Source organism: Triturus cristatus, chromosome 2_1 (genome assembly GCF_964204655.1).
Source record: "Triturus cristatus chromosome 2_1, aTriCri1.1, whole genome shotgun sequence".
NCBI lineage: Eukaryota > Metazoa > Chordata > Amphibia > Caudata > Salamandridae > Triturus > Triturus cristatus.
In genome coordinates this window covers 306,285,231-306,310,675 of record NC_140581.1, presented here as the reverse complement: position 1 = coordinate 306,310,675, position 25,445 = coordinate 306,285,231, and the positions used below count along the sequence as shown (strand labels likewise).

Sequence of the window (25,445 nt, the reverse complement as noted above, 5' to 3'; positions counted from 1 at the left end):
AGGGACAAGACTGATTTGCATATGGCTGGGTCCAAACTGGAATGGCATGGTGAGCAAAAAAACGATGGATTTAGGCCCAGGTCTCTGTACTGGGATGAATTTATGACATTGTTCTGCATTCTGTCCATCAATAGTTTTTTTGCGTATGTCCTAACCAATGCCTCAGAGGATTTGCAGGCTTGTATATCAGCACAAACATGTTGACTAATTAGACATAAGGAGCCCTATCAAAACCCTCTTGTTTTAATATTGTAAGAAGCAGATTATTTTGAAAATGTTAGATTTGCTACACTTACTCAGTTTTACTTTTTGTCTCGGAATATCACCTCAAAATTAGATGGAGATGTGCAACTGAACACAGAAAACTTGTTTAGATAGATTGTGACTATAACTTAGTATAGTTCACACCTTAGGAACAGATCCACATCCCTCAGAACAAACTATGATTTAAAACATCCAACCATAGACAGGAGCAGACGCTAGGATGAAGAATGCAACTTTAAGTGGACAAGGGTTTGACATCCTTTTATGTACTACAGAATGATATTCACACATTAGCGATCATTTATACATGTTTAGGATTTCCTCATGTATATTCTCGGAGGATCCAATATCTTTGTGTTTGTTCACGTTGAGACCAAGATGATCTATTGTAGCCTCTGAACCCGTTTTTTCGACCTTTTATTATTATTATTTTATTTGTCAAAAGCACTTAGAGAGGAGCTCTGTAACCCAGAAGTTTCCATAGCATCAATATACATTATCATGACTTTGACACTTTTCTCATATTGAAGTAAAAAAACAATATTGGATGGACTTGCAAATTGAACAGAAGAAATAAGGAACAAACAAAACCCTCTGCCCCCCACCCAATCGCACTGTTAGCCAAGCAAAATCAAGTTGTACAGTCAGAGCATCAATCCTACACCCACTACAATACCTTACAAAAAGGGCTCTATCCCACCTAATGTATATACAATCAAATCAAATAAAAGGAAAATAAATAATAAACCCCGCCAAACAAAAAAAAGAGGGGGGGGGGGCGAAGATCAGAGCCGGTCCGAGCCCTGTGCTGGAACAGGCTCCAAATCTAGTCCCCGATACTCTGCCCAACACTTACAGATTTTGTAGTGTTTACAGGGGCACCCCCTCGCTATAAAGATGGGAGCCTCCAAACCCATAGAAAAATCTAAGCCTGTCTTCCAAACCGAGACGCATGGCGCAACTGTCGTCTTCCAGGCTCGAGCAATCTCACGCTTGGCAAAGGTAAAGCCCAGGAGCATAAGGTGACGTTTGTAGACGTTGTCCCCGATATCATCCATAACGTGCAGGAGAACCAGCTGAGGTGAGTGAGGGAGGTCCCAACTCAAAACCTCTGACAGGCATGTCATTACTCGCCGCCAAAACCGCGCCAGCGTGGAACAATCCCATATGGTATGAAGCAGAGTGCCCTCTTCATGCATGCAGCGTAGACACACCGGGGAAGCCACCAAGCCCGCCCTGTACAGCCTGACTCTAGTGAAATACACCTTATGAAGGTATTTAAACTGGGTAAGCCGAAGGCTCATGGCAATGGCCGCCCCACGAAGGGAGGCAATGGCCTCTACCCAGTCCTCCTCTTCAAGCGGGCCAACATCACTCTCCCACACCTCACGAAGACGCTACAGGGATGGGCAGCTATGTGTGACCAGGGATAGATACATTTTAGAGATCTTATGGTCCTTCAAATCACCCATAAAAACTTTTGCCTCCACCGGGCTGAAATTGGCCAGCTCCTCCAGTCCCTCCAAGCTAGGGGAAATAGCATGTCGAAATTGCAGATATGTAAAAAATTGGGTACGCGGCATTTGAAAGTCTTTCTGCAGGTCCTGGAATGACTTCAACACGGGCCCCCGCATTACATCCCCCAAGGTGGAGATCCCAATCGCGTCCCATTCACGGAATCCAGGCAAGGCCGCCAACTGCGGAAGGCGTCCATTCTGCCACAATGGGGTCTCCCGGGTCAAACGGTTCCACCAACCCATCCTCCACAAAACCTGTCTCCAGATCCGAAAAATGAGCTGTGTGGCAACTGGCAAAGAGCGCAGCAGGGGCGCAGAATATAGGAGTGTGTGCAGCGAGTGATCGCCCATGAGCCGCTGCTCCACTGCATACACCGGATCCAACCTATCCCCATACCACCATTCATTAAGGACCAAAAGGTGCGAAGCCATATAGTACGAGAGAATGCCAGATGTCTCAAGCCCTCCACAATATGTGGATTGGAAACCGGTACGAAGAGCCACCCCAATGCCCCATAAAAACTGACCCAAGACCGCATTGACCTGGCGGAACCATGTTGGGGAGATAGGAAATGGATGATTTTGTAGCTGATATAAGAGGCGAGGAAGAGAGACCATCTTAAAAATTGCAGAGCGACCATATATTGATAAGGGCATGTGGGACCATGTTTTAATATCCTCGCGCACCCTGTTCCACACCGGCACTAGATTTCTGTCCCATGCAGTCGACTACAAATCAGAGAGGAACACAGTTACCAAGATCGCCCCTTCCGACCAAAACCCAAAGGGTAGATTTTCGCTCATTCACATAGAGGCCAGAGGTCTTGCTGAACACCTGCATGATGCGCAACAGCCGCGGGCCAGTCCTGTCCAAATTAGTGAGAAAAAACAACACATCATCGGCATATAGGGTTATGCAATCCGATAGCCCATCAGCCCATTCAAGACCAGCCACTTGCGCATCGATGCGCAGCCAGGGGCTCCATAGCATTGGCGAACAGATATGGAGATAGTGGAGACCCTTGCCTGGCGCCACGAGCAATAGTAAAAACCGACGAAACAGAGCCAGCCACGCGTACATTCGCCGTTATGTCAGTATAGAGCAGGGTTAGATAGGACAAGAAGCGAGGCCCTAAATTCAGTCTACGGAGGAGCGCAAATAAATACTCCCAACTGAATGAGTCAAAAGCACGATCCATGTCCGCGAGCAATAGTGTCGCACGTACCCCCAGCCCCCAACTGCTGCAATAGCTGTTTGCGCTCTGCGGATATTATGGCGGGTCGCCTGCTGGGGCATAAACCCAGCTTGATCCGGATGCACTAGGGAGGAGATATGTGTCCGAAGACGGTTGGCCAAAGCCTTGGCCATGACCTTGGCCTCGACGTTGAGGAGGGAGATGGGACGATAAGAGGCGTGGTGCTCGGGAGGTCTACCAGGTTTATGAAAGACCACCACCTCCGCATGCCGCCAATCACTGGGCAAACGACCATGCTCCCTAGATTCCTCCACCACTTTACGGTAGTGAGGGCCAAGCTGGAGGAGGTATTGTTCAAAGAATTCGTTCGGGAAACCATTGTGACCAGGGGCCCTCCCAGGGCGCAGCGCCCGTAGGGCGGAACCCAGTTCGTCCTCAGTGAGTGGGCAGTCCAGTTCCACACTGACCTCGTCAGAGAGGGCCCGAGATGGGAGATCATCTAAAAACCGGCCTATCGCCTCTGCTGGCAGACATTCCCTAGGAATATATAAGTCCGCATAATACACCGCATAACTCTCTGCTATGGCCGACGGATCCAATATGAGCAACCCATCCGGTCCGACAATGCCCGAGAGAACAAGGAAACCCGACGCACCCTTACACAATCTATGTAATAGCTTACTCGACTTGTCTCCCCACTGGTATATCCTACTCCGGGTTGCCAGCCAAGCCTGATGGGCTTCGTCGAGCATGAGGGATGAGTAGCCTTGTTGCATGAGTATCAGTTGGCAGCGGACCAGCCACCCCCCCTCATCCCTGCTACACCCCTCCAGATCCAAAAGTGTAGCTTCAGCCTGAATAAGAGACTCTCTACGGACCCTATGGGCCGCGGCACAGAAGGACATGTCCACCCCGCGAAGAGTGGGCTTCATTGCCTCCCATAGAGATTCCGCCGTAGACCCTACATTATGGGATAGATATTGATCAATGGCTTCTTCCATACGGTCCCTGTAGTCTTCATTCTGAAGATTCCATGTGGAGAGGCGCCACCGGAAAGACCCACACGCCAGTCCAGCGTGCAGAGTAATGGCCACCGGTGAATGATCCGAGAGCCCACGGGGGAGAATAGCCGCCTCAACCACCCTGCCAGCAATGTCCCGGGAGACAAAAATGCAATCAATGCGGGAGAAGAAGTCATGGACCGCTGAAAGGTAAGTGTATCCGTGGGTTCTACCATGTAACCTGCGCCATGGATCTACCCAATCTTGACTTACCACCAGGGAGTGAAGCTTGGTGGGGTGGTGAGCCACTGGGGCCCCGCTGGGCCTCCACTGGTCAAGGACAACATCCACCACATCATTCCAGTCCCCACCAACCACTGCCAGGCCCTCTGGAATGTCCGCCCACACGGTCACAAGTTTCTCCACCAGCCCCCAAGATAGTGGCGGTGGGGCATCGACACTGCCCAATATCACAGTCTCACTTCCCACTGTGCCCTGGAGGAAAAGATACCGACCCTGCGTATCACCCCACGTCTTAGTGTGAATATAAGGGACTCGTCGGTGATGTCCTCATGAGGTTCGTCTCTTGCAACATTAAAATGTCAGCACCGGCGCGCTTCGTTTGCTTAAGGATTGCTCCGCGCTTAATCTTGTCCAGCGCCCCCCTGACATTCCAGCTCAATATGCGTAAGCACCCCATAGAATCCAACGGTCTACTCAGTATAGCAGCCATGTAAGGGCTTCAGGAATATGGAGAACACTGGTGTCTAAAAACAAGTAGCGCAGCAAGGCTCCTACATGTAATTGAATAGTGCGATTAAAAGCAACACCACCCCAGAACAACCCAACCCACCCCCTTCCCCCCCCACCCTATACCTCAATACCAGGGAAGTATCTGTTGTGGCGGGCAGAGCAGGCTGATCCCAACAGGAGGTACCGCCCCTCACCTGCCAATGGATCCCCAACTTACAGCCCATCGTCCTCTGGCCCCTGTCCCTGGCTGTAAATGTCCAGCAGAGTTACAGGCCATCTTCGGGCTCCTCCGGCCAGCTCTAAGCACCTGTTGGCTTTAAGTTTATGAACACAAACATAAGTCAATCAGCTATTGTCGCTTGTCTCGAGGCATAACCCCTTCGTGCCGAGGCGTCGCCTGACTTGGACCTCCTTCTAGACCTGGATCGCCTAGACCCCTTCCCCTTGACATTAGGCAAATTTCGAGATGCCCCACTCGAGGACGAATCAGAGTCCCTCCCAAGCGGCGAGTGAGAGCACAGCTGCACCGTCTCGTCTGTCCACTGGAACACCTCCTCTGGGGAATCGAAAAAGTGAGTGCGAGAACAATAAACGACCCGCAGCCGGGCCGGATAGAGCAATGCATCCGGAAGCTTGAGCTCTCGCAGGCGGGCCTTGGCCGCTAGGAATGATTGCCACTGCTGTTGGACCAGTTTAGTATAATCCGGGAATATCAGGATGCGAGTATTGTCATACAGCAAGGGTTCTTTGGCCCTGGCCTGTTTCAGGATAGCGTCCCTGTCATGATGATTAAGCAATTTCGCAATCATTGGCCGCGGGCGAGCTCCCGGCGGGGGCTACTGCATCAGGGCCCTGTGGGCACGCTTGACCACAAAGCACTTGGATAGGGAATCCGGAGGTAGCCAACTCTCCAGCCACTGGGTAAGGAACTGCCCCATATCTCCGGACTCACACCCCTCCGGAAAACTAACAAAGCGGAGATTGTTGCGGCGTGTCCGGCCCTCGGCATCCTCCACCCTTGACGCCAGGCCCCGCTGGGTGACCTTCAGGGGCGACACTCCTTGTTGCAAGGTGGTGATCATGTCTTCCACTGGACTGTGTAATGGCCGCCTGGAGGGCGGCATTGTCCGATACATCTCCCCGGGTCCCACCCAATGCTGCCGCAGGGGCTCCAGGGCCAGCAAATTTATCTAGCGTGCTCTGCTTGGACTCCCACCGGGTCTGTCCCTCCTCATGGCAGACCAAGTCTTACCTCACACCGCCAACACCAGGTGGTCTGCCGCCGGCAAGCCCGTCTCCCATCAGCAGGTCAACTCAGGTGACACAAGGATGGCGACGGAACCGGACAGCCCACGTGACTCGATCCAATCGCCAAATCGACCACCATGAGGACAGGGCCAACGAGACACACCACAGGGACACCACGAGACAGGCAAGCGGCCCAACCCACACTAGAGCGTGAATCCCCGTAGTCCAGCAGGCCTCCGGTGGGTGGAAATAGGGGACCCCCGCAGGCACCAGTGACGAGACATGCAGGTGGGCCCGCCAACTCACCCGGACCCCAATGCACCCAGCGACTCAACTCCGCGCCCCCTAGCAGTGTTCTCAAGGCCAACAAATTCCAGCGAACAGTAGCGTGTGGGGGGAAGAGGGGAACCCCAGAATGTCCAGACGCAATGCCACACCAAAAGGGCAGGTCTCTCAGCACAATGGCTGCCGACTGCAGGCCCGATTAGTGAAACATGGGGAACCCCTCAAATATCGGCATGCGTACCATGCAGCACCCCGGGGCCCCCAGGAGGGGCAAGATGTGTATTGGGCAGTGATCTCCAGCCAACACCCCCATGCAGCCCGAAAATGCCGCCGAACCCCCACATCGATCGGAGGGGGGGGACCCGCACCAGTCACTGGTTCACACACAGTCACAAGCCCCCCATGGCCACCCAGGGAGAGGCAGCAAACTCAGGAAAGGCTACTCACTCCGTGACCCAGGGCATCATATGGATGGCAGCGACTCACCCAGTGTCCCGCAAGCCACCAAAGCACCTCCCTTGCGGTCCGAACTGGCCGCTGAGCGAGGAGAACCAGTTCCGTGACAGGCCGAAGGATGAAATCTGGCGGATATGCAGGCGCCCCCGCAGCACACCCAGAAAGGGCCGATCTCACGCCGTGGCTCCAAGCCCACCAGGGGGGCCCCGTGCCGGGCAGCGGTCCCCACGCCGCCTGCAGGTTCCAGCAGCGATCGCCTCCGCAGTACCGCCCCAAGACTCCATGTAGGGCAGGCGCCAGTGCTCACTACGCCACCAACAATGGATCCACAGCATCACCGGGGGGCCAAACACTCCGCGACCCAGGCGGCGCAAAATGGCGGCGTCTGCACCAGGTGTCCCCGGATCTCGCCCACTCACCCCCCGCGGCCCGATCCAACTGGTGAGTGAGGGGGGTCTGCACAGTGGGGGGGGGGACACGCGCACAGCTGAGGACAGGCTCTGGAGGGGAGATGGAAGTCCCGTAAGCGCCACTGGGGGGGCAGATCAGTCACCGCAGATCCTCCCCCACCTGAGATCGCCGTCAGTGCCGCACTTGAGGCTGCGGTCTCAGCGCCGTCACAAGGCCTCAGAGATGATCGTCACCACCCCGCCGCTGCAGGATATGGCGGAGATCCGAATTTGCCCAGAAAAGCGGCACCAAGTCTCTAATCCGCAGTGGGAGCCATGTGGCGGATGTTGCAGCCGGAGGAGCAGGATTTATGTAGGATAATGCAGCGGGCTGGACGGAGCTTACTTAGCATGTCTGCCATGCTGGCTAGCCAAGCCACGCCCCCTTTTATTATTTTTTTATCAGAAAAAGTGTCTTGATTCAGCATAACATACAAAAATCGCATTGTGATTTCCATGTCCTCTTCTATTCAAAGTTATATTTCACCACTTGTACAGTTTAATCCAATCTGTTTTCCAATTTTTGCTGATCTAGGTAAAGGCTTGAAAAAAACATCTTTGACTTTCTTAAATGTAGCCCTTGCTCTGCATTTCCTGTTTGTGAATCCTTTTCTTTTCAGTGAATATTTTATTTGAATCTGGTTTCATTTATCTTGCTTTGAAGAAGACCAGCTGGTTTTATAGCAATATTCCACCTATTGCTAGTTTACCCTTCCCAAATGAAATAATTGAGCAATCTATTCAGGTTTATCAGTCTCAAATTTTGTCCCCGTCACAGCACAAAGATGTCAAGATCTCAAGACGTATGATAGTCTCATTGGTGCTGATGCTAACTACACCAGCCTCTCATTTTTTGATACTACATATGCATTAAAGCTGCTATTACATTAGGTTTTAGAATTCTCCCATGATTGCATAACAGTCTTCATTTTAAACTCCAACGTCTCAGAATTTGAACCACCAATGGTTTGGCGTATGTTATAGAGGCACTAAAAGAAAAACATAAGAAGCCCATGCTGCAACAACCGTTTCAGTCTGTGTTTTCTTTCTGGATTGGGTCATGTGTATAGTGTTTTTTTTTAATGAATTATCTTCAAGACTCTCAGTTATCAAGTGTTTCCTCTGCCCCCTTTTGGTTGGCTTTGTTAAAATTTGCATCCTCAATCAAACCATTCTTTTAACACCTGATCCAGATTTTCATTACCTTAGTGTTATCTAAGTCATACTGAGTACCATCATCTCCGCTTTGTTTAGTCACCTAAGGATCACCGTGTCTTGCAGGATCAAAACCAGGTAATTTTTAGTGTGCTATGGTTTTCAGTCTGGTCAGAAGCATTGGAGCAATGGGCATGCACCTCCTCCATTACACACACAATCTTCAGCTGTTCATGTTTTGAAGTTTCTTTGAATATCAGTATATTCTGTGTAGTTTTATATACGCTCTAGTGTTTCTGCCTGTTGGGTCTTATTATTAGGCTGTTAACCTATCTACTCATTCTTCTTTTTATGATTGAAGGCTGGGACTCTTCTAATAGTAGACACCTATACGAATATGCCCAGGCAATATTTTGTTTGCAGGTCTTCTGTGTCCTTGTATACATCTCTGATTGTCTTGCTAAACAGTAAGTTCTTCAGGGTTCAAACCATGGTGTGGGTAGGGGTAGGCATCTAGAAATCTTACTTATGGATCTTAATTTTGATGTGCAGGAATTCAAAGAAAACTATACTCTCCCCCTGTGCTTCAGTGATCCAAATGCCCTTACTTAAATTCTACCTCTGCCAGTAAAAATCTTACTCATTAATGCGAAAGTGGTGGTTTTACTACATGATGGGTGAAGCTGTAAAGCTCACCTTGCTACCTCTTTCCTCATGGATCTATCTCCATTTTTCCTCATAAATGCTCCCAAATGAAGTTAGGTGCCTCCCAATTGTTTAATCCAATGATGTGTTTTGAAAGGTATCAGAAAGAAGTGGTTGTAGTTCGCTCACGTATTCTATCCAGGCTCAAGTATGTAACCTGGGCTGATAAATTGCACTGTTTCCACACATGTAGAGCTTCACACTTCCAGCTTGATTTTTGTTTTTATTTTTATCTGCCACCATGTACAAAAAGTTAGTTAGTTGAGAAGAAAACCTTCTTAAGTGTTTTATGGTGAGATCCAGTGTGATTCTGCTAAAAAAGGTGATTTGGTCATGGAAGTGATACAATATTAAAAAGCGATGCTTCCTCTTTTAGCCACAGTAACAGTGTTTTTCAAAACACAGAGAGCCTCTTTCTAGCCACTGTTATTAGTCTCTCAAGTTCTCTTTGATGATGCCTATCATAGTCCGTTAGAGCATAATTGCTGGATACTCTAAGAAGGTTGTGAGTTGTTGCTGTGTCTGCAGTGTGACCATTGTATTTACGGAAGGTGACGTCAGAGGCAACATCTGTCTTGCCCCTGTTTATCTTGCATCCTGCTATGACCCAAAATTGCTCTGTCTGAGCCAGACTCCTTTGCCAGTTCCATTCCTGGCTTCTCTAATCCGAGAAGTTTGTCTGCATAAAGGGGGAGCCCAGGTTTGGTACCAGGAGGTAGCACCAGTACTCCTTCGGGTAGCTGCACGCTTTATAAAAACCCAATAACATTAACATTAAAGGGGTAGCTTGCGCTAGGTGGTGACTAACTGGATGCCCTTAGCTTCCCTGACTCCATTCGCAGCATATGGTTGGCTTAAGGTTGATAGTGAACTTCATAGATAACAAAGGGCACCCTATCTGGTCCCCTTCACCAGTACATGACTTCTCAATATAGGTGTCCAGCCTCATGAAGCCCTGCATGAGCACGGTTTCTTACTTTTCCCCGATGGAGAATTATGACTTCCAAAAAAATAGACTAAGTCCGAAGGTAAAAACGTTGAACCTGTATGGGACAACAAATCTAGTCTAGCTGACCTGTGAACCAGCCTTGGTGGCCACAAAATCCAACACTGTTCCACTATGAGCTTTTGGCACTAAAACCAATGCCGGAGCATGATGACCATGTATACAAATTCATGATACCCTCACAGGCCACAAACTTGTACCTTACTCGCTGGAAGATTTTGACTTCCATTGCAGGGATAAAGTCTGTAGGTAAAAGCTTTAATGAGGTGCTTGGTGTATCTGACATTTGTGTCATTGTGGTTGGCCTGAAATTTCACCCAGGTTCAGGTCAATTTCTTTTTGCCCTAAAACTTTAAAAATTCATACCTCCAGTTCCTCTTATCTTATTCTTATGATATTGATATGTTTTTGCTTAAACTTTCTCTCGGTTTTTCTAAATGGATCTGAGAATTTTATTGTGGTGTGTTCTGGACTTTAAAATTGTTGGTAATTCTAAATTTAACCTACTCTTTTCTGGGGATTGCTTGCTGCAGGTGCCATATCTACTGGAGATTGTGCAAAAATTCAGTTTTTTGACCTAACCCGGTTGCGTTTATTAAATTGGTAGAAGTTAACCCATCCGAAATGAATAACCCAATTTCTGCGAATAGCCCTCAAACTACACTTGCCTTAAGTAGTTATTTACGGCGGAGTGGGACAGAAATCCTCCCAGGCAATGGGAGAGACTGATAGAAGCTTAATTCAAGTTATTGCTGTTAAAGGGGGGAGTGGGGGAACGGTTCCACTCTTTACTAAATCATGGAGTACTCTTACTAATTCACATGATGCTACTGCATGCCAGCTAATTCTTTTTGTGTTGGCAGTGTGCAATTTGTCTTATTTGTCACATTAGGTTAAATGTATCTTGTATTAAGGCTTGGTGAGAACTAGATGAGGGTCAGATGCATCTTGCTATGTAAGACCATAGAATATTTATATATTTTTATAGCATATTTACAGATGTACAGAGTATAGTCTGCTATTACCGTTTTAGAGTGCGGGAGGGTGATGATTCATGAACGAGTCATGATGCTTCTCCCCTCTTTCAACACTCCGCGGATCTACATGGATCCTGTATGCCATGCTGTATTTTCATTTCCAAGAGTTAAAAACAAAGGGATTTTGCCATAACCAGACCCTAAGGGGTTACATATGTGCATGAAATAGAATCCCAGTAAGTATGCATCATGATTAAGACTCCCTGTTTTCCATTTTTACGGATTTTTACAGATTAATATTGACAGAAAACAATGTGTTTTCTGTTAGCATTTATTTTTAAAAGTGAATAAATACAGAAAATTGTGCTCCTTTTAAGTGACTCTCCGTGCTGTCTTTGATGAATTGTAGGCCAGCAGCTGAGCATATGGATAGCATGGGAAATTAAAAAAACAGAACGGAATTTCTTTCAATAACTGCATATGTCAACATACATTTATGATATAATGCTAGTATATACCAGTGGATGTATTGGTACGTACTATTTGATAGCTTAAATAGCTGAAACACAACAGACATCAAAGTATGAGTGGGCATCTATCCGTTAAATATGGTAATGTACAGTTTTTCAACTTCAATTATACGCGAAACACAAAATAAATATGGATAAATACAGATGGAAATGTTGAAAAAATAAATACCATAAAACCCAGAGCCCTAATCATGAATATAGCCACAGTTATTGTATTCTTGCCAGATTCTAGTACGAAATATGTTAGACTGTTGGGATTATTTTCTCAGGTCAGTTACGCTCTACTGTTGTAATAACTTGGAATTTTCACCTTTGCATTCTAGTAATTAAAGGGTGAATCTGTGATTGGGAGTACACTTGTTCCAAACAATGTGTGATTGGGCTGCATTTATTTTCACTAGCATTGGATATATATATTATATATGCTGATGCGTAGTGTGAAATGGCAGTTGTTACCATTTTTGAATGTGGGGTTGGGCTGTGACTCCAGACGCAAAGCATCAAGTTGGTCGTAAGGCCCCTCCCCACACTCAACATTGGTAATAAATACAATATTACACTATGCACATCTGCATGTATGGTTTATTCCATGGCATTTGTTCATGTGAAGCAGTGTCCACAGATACTCCTCCTGAAGCTCAGGATGGCCTAGCCGCCCCCACGACTCCGCTACCCAGCTGTGGTAATGGTGAAAAAGAAAATGATCACACAATGTTTTTATGATCAATTTATTTTTCTCTGTTGCCCCTGCTGGTTTGCAGCAGTTGGGCAACAATTCTCCACCTTAGCGGAGGAGCCGCCCCTAAATGCGAAACGCAGTGTAAAAACTGGAAATCCTAACTCGTAATAACGTGTAAAAGATCCCAAACGAAGTATAGATTCAAAGCAGAGGCAAACAATGCATAAAATATGACAAGTCTAAAAGCAATACATAATTAGAACAAAATGTAACAGTGGAAAGATTTTTGATGAATCTTAATTTATCCCGTTAATTGCAATGTGCTGCCGTTCCTGTCTGTGGAAATAACAACACATTGCACATGCCAAATCGTTCATGCACGAAAAGCCTACAAGTGGCACTTCCCAATGAAGACTGAATCAAATGTAACTACCCATTGCAGATGAGAGATGGAGGCATGGGCACTGCTCCAACAAAAGTAGTCTCTTACTCCGAGCCATCTGCTAATTTGCATTTTTTGTCTCCCAAAAAAAGTCCAAACTGCACTTGAAAAAATAACGAGAACAGATCATAAACGAATGTGCTCTTTCAGTCTGCTGTTGAAAATATAGAGCTCATTACTATCACAGATGTACTTGGTTAGAGACTTTAATCATTCGGCTATTGCCCCTTTGAGTTACCTCTTCCAGCCCCAATCTTGAAATCATAAGTAAAAAATCTGAGCTTAGGTGGCTGCTTAACACAGGCAAGCCAGTAGTAGAAAAGCCATAAGCCGCTTTCCACATAAGCCCCAAAACTACCATCTTAACTGACCTGGTTAGCCTTCAAATTGTTATCTTCTGCTAACTGATCAAATTTCTGCAGATCAAGGAAGATATGTTGGGCACCACTTGTAGATACTTTCTCAAGTTTTTTCATCGAAAGCACAATGTGCCCTTATTTCAACCCTTCTTCAATGTCCTTGGGGTTCAAGCCTTGTGAGTCCTGTTGAAGACATGTCCACCACGGACCATCGCTCTGTTTGCATGTGGTGGCTGGGTGAGCGCCGTGACTCCGGAGAGTACGACTCTTATTGCCAGCTCCGACCAAAAGCACGCAGTGAACAATGCATGAAGCTCCTTGCGATGCAGATGTCCAACCACTCGTCTGTGTTAGGAGCCCTTAGCCCGGGTGTCTTCCTCCTGCGACGTCCAGAGATAAGTCTTGGTCTCACCGGTGAAGTCCTGCACCTCCCACCTTCATCCCCTACCGCTGGTCCCCGCTCTTCTGTTGAAGTGTTGGGGCATACGTCCGCCCTGCGTCTCCCCACCTTTCCTGGGGCCCGGTCATCTTTGACCCAGATGAGACCATATTCTCAATCTCTTCATTCTATACTTGGGTTGTCACCTCCCTCTGGAGAGCACCCTTGGGCCCCACAGAAGTGCATGAGGTTGTGCCTATGACCCCGCCGACAGGTTCTCCCCCAGCTTCAGGTCGGCCTCCTGTGTCTAACGCCTTAGCAATGCTGGTGCACAGCCCGTCGAGGCTCCCATGTTTGGCTCCTGCTGCTGGTCTGCTGACTCTAATGTCTGCGTCGGGTTCTTGTCTGCCTGCTCCCGTAGTGGTGTTGTCGACACCGATCGGCATTCCTTCCGACTTCTAGGTGACACCTTTTTGGTGTCGACTTGCTTCGATTATGGTTGTAATAGATGGTGTGGTGTGTCCCCCTCCCATTACAGACACAGTTCCACCCCCTATGCAGTCTAGCTGGTTCCTTGACTTGGGTGATGCCAGTTACTTGGGATCTTCTCCAGCCTCCAGTCTCCGCCTGGTTTGGCTACCGAGGCAAGTTCTGTGCTAGGGAACATGCTCAATCGCGTTTCAGTCGTACTGGATTTATAACTTTCTTCTGTGGAATTGTCAACAGACTATTTAATTGGCATTTTACATCCTGAACAGTCTAACGTTGAGTGTGTTCTTCCTTATATTAACTGGCTTCTCGATATCCTGCAGGGTGCCTGCACTCATCCCGAAACAGGGCTCCCTGTGGATCGCTCTGTTTTTCACAGACATCTCCCAGCCCTGGGGTATCCCTCCTGTCTCCTTTAACATCCCTCTACTAGGAGCTTTGTGGTTCAAACTGCTTTAGCCACCCAAAATATTGATTGTCTCCCTCCTATTCCTCCAGAAAGAGACGCTAGGAAATTTGACGCTTGTGGTAGGTTTATTTTCTCTTCTTCTAGCTCTGCTTTACGCTCTCTGAACACTTATTATTGTGTCCTAGCACACCTTTCCCATGCCTTGTGGGACTCAGTGGAGCACCTCTTGCCCTCCCTTCTGGAAGATTCCCAGAATGCTCTTTTTCCCCTGGTATGAGATGGGCAACAAGATGACGCGCTTAGCATATGCTGTGGTATGGATAGCACAGATTTAGTTTGTCAGGCTATGGCCTCTTCCATAGCTCAACTTCAGCATGCATGGTTGCATACTTCCAGGTTTTCAGAGGCTGTGTAAACTACTTTAATTGACATGCCTTTTGATGGTGCCTCCCTTTTTGGTGTGCATGCCGGCTCAGCTTTATGCCGGTTCAGAGGTAGTCATGGTGGTACGGAGTCTTAACTGTTGTTGTAGTAGGGTTGTCTGGGACAGTTTGTTTCCTCATGTTTTGTCTTTTGTTCACCTTCATAGGGTGCAGTACTCTCTCTCTTTCAGTGTTCCACCTAGTGTGGTGTTCCTGTTTACTGCAGGTACCTTTCTTATCATTTGGGCTGCCAGTGACCAGTTTCGTATCCAGCCATCTGGAAAATATCTTGCTTTTCAGTCTCGTGTGAGTCTGTTCTTACAGCATATTTTTGCCACTTGATTTTTCCTATCAGAAAACTTACTGTGTGGTGGTATTCTGTTTATGTTGTGCGGATGCACTATAGCCTTGTTCCCTGTTTTCAGGGACCTTATTTTGTATGCCTTAGAGGCTATCTATGCACTCAGTATCTCTTATACAGACTTCATCCTCCTCTTTCCTCTGCCCGCTCCATATGCGCGACATTGGTAGCACAGGCAGGCGCACTCATCACCTGGTTCTGTTTCGTTCTGGTCTTTGACCCTATTCGTTGTGGACTTTCTCTTTGTTCTGTTTTACTCTGTGGGACATAAGGATTTTCTCCTACTCCTTATTTGTGTTGGTATTGGTTTGGAGCTTTGGTTCCACGACTCCACCTCCCTAATTCCCTTGTGTTATCTGCATATTTTTGGCTTATTCTTTCGAATTGTGCCTGGTCACTGCTTTCTTGTGTAGACCCTTTTCTACTTTATCATGCTCCTGATGCTGTCTATTTTCAGCAGTCTGGTGTTTGTGTATGTGTTTTTACCCTTTCGGTGTTCTACCTACCTACTTGGGTTACAGCCGATGCTGTTGCCTCCTGCAGGTTTTTTTTCAAATACATATTTGCCATCGCACATGTGGGGTAGCTGTTGTCAGCTGTTCTTTCTGCTCTCTTCACCTGAGACACCAGTCCCCTTGATTGTTTGGATCCTTCTGGTATCCTTATTTCACAAGAGGCTGTGTTCCCCTTTCTTTCGTTCCTGTCTCTTTCCTTCCTCTACTCCTTCCTATGTGCCGTTTCTTTTTGTATGCGAGAGGTACTTTTTATCCCCTTCTTTGGTGGGGGTGTTTTATTAATTTTGCCTAGAGCATATCCTATCTTTTCTCCAGTTTCCATGAAGCGTTGGATCAGGTTTCTTACATGTTTCTTCTCCTTCCATCAGTTGGACAATGTGTGACTGTCATACTCAACTTTCTGTTGCCCTTAGTGTCTGCCAGCCCTTCGTTTCACCCTAGCGGTGGTCTTGTTCTGCTTCGTCTGCTTTTTCTTCTGCTGCTTCTGCTGCTGTTTCTTCTTCTGCTTCTTCGTCTCCTGCTTCGTCTTCTTCTTTTTCATCTTCTGCTGCTTCTGGTGCTGCTTCTTCTGCTACTGCTTTCTCTTCTTTTCCTCTTTTTCTTCCTCTCCTGCTTCTTTGTCTCCTCCCTTCTCCTTTCTTTCTCTTCTTCCTCCCTCCTCCTTTCTCTCTTCTTCCTTCTTCTCCCTTGTCCTCTTTCCTCTTCTTCCTCTTCCTCCTTTTCTTCCTCTTTTCCTTTTTCCTCTTCTTCCTCCGTCTTCCTCTTTTTACTCCTTTTCTTCCTCTTTTCCTTTTTCCTCTTCCTCCTCCTTCTTCCTCCTCACCTTCTTCCTTCTCCCTCCTCATCTTCTTCCTTCTCCTTCTTCATCTTCTTCCTTCTCCCTTCATCTTCCTACTTCTTCTTCCTCTTCTCCCTTCTCCTTTTTCTTCCTTTTTCTTCTTCTTCCCCTTCTTCTTCTTCTTCTTCCTCCGACGCCTTTTTCCTTCATCTTCTTCCATCTTTTTCCTCTACTTCCTCCTTTTTCCTCATCCTCCTTATTGTTTTCCTCCTCCTTCTTCTGCTGCTTTTTCCTCCTCGTCTTCTCCCTTCTTTCTTCCCCTTCTTCTGCAGCTTCTTCTCCCTTCTTTTCCTCCTGTTTTTTTCCTCCTCCTCCTCCTTCCTTCTTCCTCCTCTTTTTCCTCTTCTTCCCCCTCTTTTTCCTCTTCTTCTCCCATCTTCCTCTTCGTCCTCCTTTGGCCTCCTTCTTTCCGCCTCCTTTTTCTTCTTCCTTCGCGTCTTTCCCCTTCTCCCTTCTCGTCCTTCCCCTTTTTTCCTTCTCCCTCCTTCTCCTTTTCCTTCTTGTCCTTCTTTTTCCTCCTCCTTCTTTTTCTTCCTTCTTCTATCTCCTTTTTCTTCTCCCTTCTTCCTCCTCCTTCTTCCTCCTCCTTCCGCCTCCTTCTTCTCCTTCTTCCTCCTTCCGCCTCCTTCTTCCTCCTTTACCAGTATTTAATATAGCACCTCCTAGCTTCAAGGAAAGGCAGTGTGCTTAGCCTGTGCTTGACAAGCACGCTGTTATCAAATTTTTTGCGGTATGTAGACAAGGTAGGCATTGACGGATAAAAAAAATCTGATGTGAACTGTATTTGTCTTCCTCTACTTCCTCCTCCTTCTTCTTCTTCTTCTTCTTCTTCTTTTTCTTCTTCTTCTCCCACTTCCCCCTTTTTCTTCATTTTCCTCCTTTTTCTTCCTCTTCCTCTTCCTTCTTCTTCGTTCTTCTTCTTTCTCTTCTTCCTCCTTGTCTTCTTCCTTCCTCTTCTTTGTTCTTCTTCTTCGTTCGTCTTCCTCCTTCGTCTTTTACATCTATTTATTATAGTGCCTCCTAGCTTCAAGGATCGGCGGTGCACTTAACAGCGTACTGGTCAAGCACAGGATCTCAAACATGCTGTGGTACGTAGAAAAGGGAGGCACTTACTGATACAAAATCCAATATGAAGTGTATGGAGACCTCATTGGGACATTCTAGTAGAGGGGTATCTTTTACTTCACAATTTAAAGCTCAGTAGCTCTTGGCTGCCTTATCATGGTTTGCTTAAGCACTTTGCAAGTGCCTGATGGTGATAAGTCAAAGACATTTAGACATGTTTAAATCAAGTTGTTTCTGTATCCACACAGCTGCGGCAAGACCAAAAGGTTTTACTGCCCAAAGCAATTGCTTAGCTAGTCTGTATACTCTGGTGTTACCGTTTCTATCAGAAGTTCAGGGTTTCGTCTGACAGAAATACATTTTATACAAATATCACGTCATTGAAGTTAATAGAAAATATAGGCCAAGTCTGAGGATATTTTTATAAATTCTATTTCTGTCACTGTGTTCTTCTTGCTGATGATTATTCTGACATCCGAACCCACACATTGACTGATGATCCTGTATCCTTACCTAAGTACCAAAATTCTCCATAGCAAATATGTTGCAATAAATAATTTGTTATATCTTTCCTTACACATAGATTTGGCAGTTTTACTTTCACTTGTTGAATTCATGATGGAACATGGTAAAACCTTTTTATTAATTTTTTTTCCTCTACTTGTTATTTGAAAAGTTGAACTATTACACCTAGAACAAACTATGCTGACTGTTGAACAGATGCAAGTATTGCTTTATACCCCAGGCACATTTTTTTCATCCCCAATGTTACAAGACCTGGGAAACAGAAAATGCCATAAAGCCTCTGAGACTGAGGAGAAAGCTTCCATGGAGGTGTTGACACCAGCTTCTGATGAACAAAGACATCTCAGTTCTAGTAATAGTGTCCATTTCCACTGCTGCATCCACACAACTCCATGATATCTTATTTTATAATTCCATTATAATACATGGGATTCTGTCATCGCTGTATAAATGCACGTCTCTAATTTCTTTATAATCAGCGACTTGTGACGCACTCACTCGCGGATTATAAAGAAAAGACATCAGAACTTGATTGCAGGAAGTTATTGCTTTGGATTTCTAACATCACAATGCCTGCTGCCAGAGCCAGCTGCCGACGTGAAAGGCAGGTCAGGTCACGGAGCAGCCGTTTAAAGCAACGAAAATAAAACATTGCTTTTCTTTATTCTGCTCTATTTTTCTAGCAGTGACAAACTGAAAGAGCATGTTTATTTTTTGCACAATTATGAAAAAGTGATAATCTTTGCACATCTTGTAAACATTCCGCGCTGCTGTAGCTTTTTATTTTTTAAACCAACTTGTATTGAACTATTTCTAATATCTTTTTGCATAAAATATCTACCAGGTTTTTGATGTGTTTAATATTGCCCTACAGGTTCTATTTTTATTCTTCATGATTGCAGACATGCTCTCTTTCATATGAAAGAGCTACGCACCAAGGTTTTAACTGGTCTGTGGGAATGGTGATTGTTAGATCTGGGGGTCTCTAGTTGGCAGAGGTAAGTACCTTTGTCCAAATAGGGACCCTTACTTCTAGTCAGGGTAAGGGGGTACACACTGTCGATAACCCCTGCTCATCCCCTTGATAGCTTGGCACGAGCAGACAGGGTTATCCCCAAGGCAATGTGTAAAGTATTTGCACCAACACCCACAGCAACACTGTGAAACACCACAAATGGACACTACACCAGTTACTATAAAAATATAATATCTTTATATGGTTTAGGTCAGGTCAAAATGCACATACATATAAATAATAGTTTCTCTGTCCTTGAAAATGGTTCCTTGTTATATTTCTAGCCAAAAGCAAACTGGTAGGTTTCTGTTGTCAAAAGTTCACTTCCGTAGCACTCTTTGCTATCAGCCCAATTTCCTTCAGAAATAATGAAACTGGCGCTCTTCAATAAAACAGTACTGCAGGCAAGATGGGGGCTGGCAAGAACGAGGTGCCAGCCCTCCAACCTTTATGCGGACACAAAGATTGCCATGCACGTCAGGCAGGCGGCACGAAGGGCTCACTCCGGTCCAGGGATTACCAGGCACGTCAGGCAGGCGGCATGAAGGGCTTCACTCCGACACAAGGATTATCGTGCACGTCAGGCAGGCGGCACGAAGCAGGCTAGTTTTCTTCTGGGAACCTTGGTATCCCTGCGTTCCCAACAGGAGGCCAGCTCTTCTCAGGCCCTTGGAGACTCTTTAAGACACAGCACACAGCAAAGTCTTTTCCTCAAGCTGGTGGGGGAAGCACAGCACACAGCAAAGTCCCCTTTTCTCTCCTTCAGTGGAAACAGCAAACTGAAGGTCAGCCCCAGAACACACAGCAAGGGCAGTCTTCCTCAGTTGATCTTCTTGGGCAGAGATTCCGCTTGATTACAGAAGTAGTCTAATTTTACTAGGGTTTCAGCACAGCCACTTATACCCCAAAAGTCTTTGTTCTTACATGTGGGAGGGGTCCAGGATCCCATCCAAACCAGTTCTAGGTGCCCTCTGCCTGGGCATGTCCTCTTTCTTTGTGAGGGGAGGCCAGGGCCATCAGACACACCGCAGGAGGTGGAGCCAGCATTGTGGAAGGCAGGCACAACCCTATTCAGGCCCAGGTGCAACTCCTCCCACCACTCTAAGTGCAGATAGGTCTATTCAGCCTAGTGCTGACTCACCCAGCCCTCTGCAGCCACCCCCAGCCACTCACAAACCAGACAGTCAATACACAAACCGGCAGAGGTACACAGAAAGGTTGAATAGGAAAATAGCCACTTTCTAAAAGTGCTATTTTCCAACACAGAATTGAAAAACAATCTTTCCTAAAAGATGCGTTATCAAATTCTGAGTTCAGGGATACCAGACTTCATATGACTATATTGCAGCTATGGGAAGATATGCAGGTAAATATGATACCCAGCATTCCCCATTCTAACCTATGGGCAAGATAGCTTCTCAATGGTCAAAAATGAAATTGGCAGTATTTCACGATCAGGACATGTCACCCACACTAGTATATGTCCTACCTTTCACATACAGTGCACCCTGCCCAGGGGGGTACCTTGGGCCTCCCATAGGGTGTCCAATGTGTAAGAAAAGGGAAGGGTCAGGTCTGGCAAGTGTGTACAATGGCCAGGACAACATGGCAGTTCACCGACTGCACACAGGCACTGTGGTGGCAGGCCTGAGACACCATTTTAGGGCTACTCACGTGGGTGGCACAATCCGTACTGCAGGCCCACTAGTAGCATCTGAATTACCAGCCCTGACACACTCAGTGCACTTTACTAGGGACCTACTGGTAAAACCAATATGCCAATCATGGATAACCAATCATAAAAAAAATTTAACCAGGGAGCAATTGCACTTTGGCACTGATCAGCAAAACAAACAAACTAACATTTTTACTCCAAACGTCACTTCAAATGGAAAAGCATTTTTCTCCGCCACCTCCCCATTACTAAATCATGCAAAATCCTCTATGGTTTTAAACTGTCCACCTCCCCTTCCCCTGCTTTCCTCTGCGAAATAGACATTTCCATTTTCAAATCTGGTAACATCCTAATCCAAGCTTCTGAAACACATCTCACCATCTTTGAACAACACTTCAGCACCTTATCCTACCTAATATCCAAACCACCAACTAACACTTCACCCTCCCAACAGATGGACATCCTCTCCCCCTCCCCCTCCTTGTACCCAACCCCTCACCCTACAGGCACTTATATTATGTGCGATGACTCTCAAACCCAATTCTCTAATTACCCCCCTCGCTAGCAACCCTCCCTCATCCGGACACCTCTACAGCATGCCCAGTTTCCCAAACACGTTCTCTCTCTTAGGACTTCTCCCCACCCTCCACTAGACACACCCCCTCCCTCACTTCCCCCTTCCAACACCCTCCTCCCGATATTCCTATTACTCGACTGCCTGTACCTATTTCACCTTCTCCAAACTACTCTCCCCCCCCTTAGCCAAGATGTTATTAGCCAGGATGTTCTTTCCCCTCTCCCACCTCCAGACCCCTTTCCATCTCAGAACACAGATCATGGCCCCATGCACTCCCTTTCCGACTACACGGACCTCCCTCCGTCCACCAACCTGAGACCGCCTCTCCAGCACCCACCTGACCTCCCAAACCACACACTCCACAGACCGCTTTCCCCGGATAACTCTGATCCTAATTTAACACAGACCCTAGCTAACTTCAAAAGCTATCTTCTGACCGTGTCGTCTGAACTCTCCCAGCTCAGGAAAGATCTTTCCTTGTCGTCTGAACTGTCTCAACTCAGGAAAGATTTTAACTCCCTCTGAAATCCTCCTTAACCACGTGATCTCTCCAAGCCCTGACGCACAAAGCAACTCCAACCCTCAACAGTGGAGAACCTTCCTCGCTGCAACTGTTCCCACCGACCCCCCGTGCCTCCAGCCATCTCTCCCTCAGACCTCACCGACCTTTGTAACTCCTACCTCCCTAAATATCCAATTGACCCTCCCACCCCCCGACTATACCATTCCCGTGATCCTGTGGACGAGCTGAATCCCTTCCTCCCCCGTCTCCCCGAGAACCACACCACAACACAACTTGCCACTATCCAAACATGCCCTCCCCCCATAAACAACCCAAAACCCCTCTCATGCATATTGGTCAATTGCCGCTCAGCTGTCAGGCATGCGACTGAAATAGCAGAAACCATTCTCAGCGAAGACATTGCCTTCCTTACAGAAACTTGGCTCAAGGCCCACTCTACATCTATCCTTGACCTACTCTCCCCCCTGGTTACTCTATACTTAGAAAAGATAGACTAGATAAAATTGGTGGTGGTTTAGCTATCATCTTCAAAAACGAACTTCAACTCTCGCTTGTCAAAACTCTGACCCTGTCACCTTTGAATACAATTCGGAGCTGAACTTAAAATTCAGGGCGCCCCACCGATTCGCCTACACAATATCTACCATCCTCCTGGCGAATCCCTTCCCTTCGCTGAGGAACTTTCCGACCTCCTCACCCAATCCTCACTTTCCAACTCTCAAAATCTCTTCCTTGGAGACTTCAACCTCCACTGGAATGATATCAAAGAACCTGCTGTTAATCTCCTCAAAAATCTTCTGGAGATTAGTGACCTTGAACACATTTTTCACTCCCCAACTCACACCAAAATGTCCACTCTTGACGCCATTAACACTAATAATGATTTAGCCTGCCTTTCCAACATCATCCCCATTGACTGGTCCGACCATCACCTCATCCTCTTCACAATCACCACTACGCCCCCCAAGCCAAAAACATCAAACACAAGAAAGTGACCAGAAACCTCCATCTTATCTCCCCCGGTGAACTAGAAACGAAATTCAAAGCCCAATTCCTGCTAGCCCCCCTCTCCCAAAATGCCAACACCCTCACCGAGCACTATAATAAATCAGTTACTGAGGTCCTAGACCAAGTGGCCCCTTCCAAACTAAAAGCCCAAAGAAACATACCTTCCAAATCCTGGTTCAACTCTGATGTTATCAACGATAGATGCTCCCTTAGAGAGGCCGAAAGAACCTGGAGGCAACACCCGTCCCCCTCCCATCTAGCCCTCCTCCGATCTGCTAGGTCCAACTACAAAAAACACATCCTCAATGAAAAGGCCTCCTTCTTCCGCACACAGCTCGATAGGGCCAAAAATAGACCTAGAGAATATTCAACATCGTCAAAAATCAAACCAAACATCGACTGCCCCCCCTGAAGCTGATGGCCACAATCGAGAAATGCGAAGAAATTGCACATTTTTTCTCAGATAAAATCACCAAAATTGATCAATCCTTCCTCTTAAATTCCCCCTTCCCCAACCCACTACTTTCTTATGACATTTCTCCTGACTCTCCATCCTCATCTAATCATCCCCAGGTCCCTTCTTGTCTCTCGTCCGTTACCTTCCCACCTGAATCCAACCCTTTCCTCCCCCAGCAACAAAATAAAATGCCTCCTGGCATAATTTTCACCCTGTCACGGAACATGACGTCTATAACATCATCTGTAAGCTTAAACCATCCTCTCACACTATAGACCCTATGCCCTCTAACCTTGTCCAAGACCTAAAACATATAATTGCCCCACTCTGGACCACCATTATAAACTCATCCCTGACCACAGGGTGTGTTCCCACCTCCCTCCAACTTGGTCAAATCACACCCATCCCCAAAAATCCCAACGCAGATCCCAACGACCCAAATAACCTCTGACCTATCTCTAACCTCCCTCTTCTCTCCAAAACCCTTGAAAAATGCGCCCTCCTCCAACTGAATAATCAAATCAACATGTTCGACCTCTTTGACTCATTACAATCCGGCTTCAGAAAAGGATTGCGCACAGAATCTGCCATGCTCAATATAGTGGACGACATTCATCACTCACTTGACAATGGTGAGTCTGGCCTACTCATTCTCCTCGACCTATCCACTGCTTTCGATACTGTTAACCATACGGCCTTACTTAACACTCTTAAAGTCCGCTTTGGCCTCAATGGCCATGTCCTCAACTGGGTCACCTCCTTTCTTCAACACAGAACCCAACAAATCAAAATCAAGAACTGTCTTTCCAACCCCGCTCCAAACTCCCTTGGTCTCCCCCAGGGATCCATTCTCTCTCCTGCACTCTTCAACCTCTTCATGGAACCACTCACCCTCATTCTTAAACCAGCAGTAATCAATTACCACCTATATGCCGACGACACTCAACTTTACTATAAGATTAAATCCCACTCTGATGTCCTACACCTCAATGACACCCTAACCAAGATCCAATCATGGTTCCAACACAATCATCTCAAACTTAACCCTAAAAAAAAAAAAATCATTCTCTTCTCCTCTAAAAACAACCCTCTCCCCATACAAGACTGGATATCTGACATTAGTGCCCTCAACTGCTCTCTCACCACTTCCAATTCAGTTAAATCCCTAGGCATTACCATTGATAATAACCTTGCTCTTACCTCCCACATAAAAACCACAGTCAAAGGAGCACTCTTCACTCTTCGCCATCTCAAGAAAATTAAACCCTTCATCCCGGCCGAAGACTTCAAAACTGTTGTCCAATTGCTGGTCTTGTCTAGAATAGACTATGGTAACCCTATCCTCGCTGGAACACCTAAAGTCCATCTTTCACCTCTCAAATCTGTGCTCAACCTAGCTGCGAGACTTATCTTTGACTACAAACGTTTCGACCACATCTCTCCCACACTTAAAACCCTCACTTGGCTTCCCATCGAAGGCAGATCCACATATAAGATTGCATGTATCACGCACAAAGCCCTTCACCAAAACTCCCCACGTTACCTCTCAGAACAACTCCACAAAGCGGGCTGCACCCGACTGACAAGGAGCACCGACGCCCTCATTCTTATCCCCCCTCTGTTACAAAAGAAAAGCACACAGGCTCGATCCTTCTCTGGAAACGCTTCTTCCATCTGGAACTACCTGCCTAAAGACATACGCTGTAACCCGTCCTACATCAACAAATATTGGTGGCAATAATACCTTCCTCAGACACCATCTCCCACTCTTCGCCCCATCAGGCTCCCCCCTTTTTTGGCCCTCCAAATCTCTCTCCTCCCCTTTCTCCCTCTTATCTTCCCTCCCTCACTCTACATCTTCCCCTCCCCCTTCCCTGCCCCTACCTTTAACTATGACATCTAGCCTCAAGCATGGCCTCCCACTGAACTCCCACTCCCCTATTGCTCTGACCCCCACTCTCCTTATCCCCCTCCTTTATCTTCTCTTTTTCACCTCCACACACCCACCCTAACCTAATTACCCCTCTTCCCACGTGCGTTTATCATTGTACTCTAGTAAATTGCACTGGTATTTGTCTGCTTCTCTCTGTTATATTGGTTCGTATTGCAATGTTTGTGACCAAATGTATCGCTTACTGTACCTCCTCGCACTCCTGTAAAACGCT

The 25,445-nt window shown here is 46.8% G+C and overlaps 1 protein-coding gene across 2 annotated transcripts in view; it reads left to right on the top strand.

The window, feature by feature from the left end:
• Positions 1-25,445, top strand: part of OXCT1 (3-oxoacid CoA-transferase 1) — a 458,536-nt gene that overhangs the window by 245,266 nt on the left and 187,825 nt on the right. The gene's annotated exons all lie outside the window — the stretch shown is intronic.